This window comes from Myotis brandtii, unplaced genomic scaffold (genome assembly GCF_000412655.1).
Source record: "Myotis brandtii unplaced genomic scaffold, ASM41265v1 scaffold684, whole genome shotgun sequence".
Taxonomy (NCBI): domain Eukaryota; kingdom Metazoa; phylum Chordata; class Mammalia; order Chiroptera; family Vespertilionidae; genus Myotis; species Myotis brandtii.
In genome coordinates, this window is record NW_005370673.1 from 995,606 (window position 1) to 997,085 (window position 1,480).

At 63.0% G+C, this 1,480-nt stretch overlaps 1 protein-coding gene across 1 annotated transcript in view; it reads left to right on the forward strand.

Annotated features, from left to right (window-relative positions):
- FGD3 (FYVE, RhoGEF and PH domain containing 3) overlaps positions 1–1,480 on the forward strand; it is a 55,529-nt gene that overhangs the window by 28,303 nt on the left and 25,746 nt on the right. The window lies entirely within an intron of this gene.

The following is a 1,480-nucleotide window of genomic DNA, read 5'->3' on the forward strand; positions in this document are numbered from 1 at the left end:
GCTCCTGAAGTTTGCAGGCTGAGATGACTCAGGCTCGAGGGCAGAGGCTGCTGCAGTGTGTGGGCCGGGGTCCCTCGGGTGCTGCTGCCTCTACTGCACTTCCCCTCACTCCTGGCTCAGGCCCCGTGGGAGTGACAGGTCAGGCCCAGGGCCTCTTGGCTCAGAGCTGGGGCCACAGTCGCCGACTCTCCCATCGCACCCCTGGGCACTGGTTGGTCATGTTGCCACCAGCCAGTCATGGGCCAGAGGGAGAGGAGCGGCAGACGGATGGCGGTCTGGGCTCTCGGGCTCGTGGAGTGGGAAGCAAGGCCTGAGAGGCCCCGCAGCCTCGCCACGGGCCGCACAGCCGCCTGGCCTGTGTCCTGCAGGAGAAAATGCACAAGCTCCTGGAAGTGTACGAGCAGCTGGGCGGGGAGGAGGCTGTGGTCAATCCGGCCAACGAGCTGATCAAGGAGGGCCACATCCAGAAGCTGTCGGCCAAGACGGGCGCCGCCCAGGACCGCCACCTCTTCCTGGTGAGCCCTGCCCCCCTCCCCGTCCCGCCCCCCCCCCCCGCTCCCCAACCCTGCCCCTGCCCAGCCTTCTCTGAGGGCCCCTGGCAGCAGCCTGCCCCTCACCCTGCTGTCCCTGTGGAAGTTCAACAGCATGGTCCTCTACTGCGTGCCCAAACCGCGGCTCCTGGGCCAGAAGTTCAGTGTCCGGGAAAAGATGGACATTTCCGACCTCCAGGTGGGTGAGCCCCTGCCTCCCCCTCCCTGGGAGGCACAGAGCAGGCTTGGGGACACGGCTCTGGTTCCCGCTGTGCAGCCAGCACTGGCCCACTTCTGCAGCCTCTGCTCTGTCCGTGACCCAGGCACAGCAGGGCTGCCGCCGAGCTGCCCGGGCCTGGCGTCCTGGGCCCGTGGGCAGGATCCCGTCCCTCTGCTTGGCCCACCTGCCAGGGTAGGTCCTGTGGGGCTCACACTCACAGCTGAAGGAGGGCCCAGGACCTGGGCTGGCCCCTGGCCCCTGTGCGGTCAGTGCTCAGGGCCCCCTGACAGCACCACAGGCGAAGTCGAGGTGGGTGCCTGACCCGTCCATGCTCCCGTCTCCTGCCCCACCTCCGGGCCCCGTGAGGCTCCAGGGCCTGTGCCTGAGCTGGGGCGGCAGCGCAAGGCTGTGGATCGATAGGAGCTCAAACATAATGGCCAAATCCAAGTATTTGATCCATTCTAGAAAGGGAATTTTTGCCCTAGTGATACAAAAAAATTCTTCTTACTTTGAAATTCTCTGAATCCAGGTTTAAGAAATACCATTCAAAGTAATGACTAACTAATGACCATAGTTAGAAGAAACTAGTTTTCTAGTGTTTCCCTGTAAAAAAAGAAAAGAAAGAAAAAGAAAATCAGTGTGTGCGATCCACTGGGTGTGTTAGAGCAGCCGTCCTCCGCCTGGGGCTGCTTCGGGAGGCCCCTGTGCGGCCCCTGAGCAGCCCGGCCCT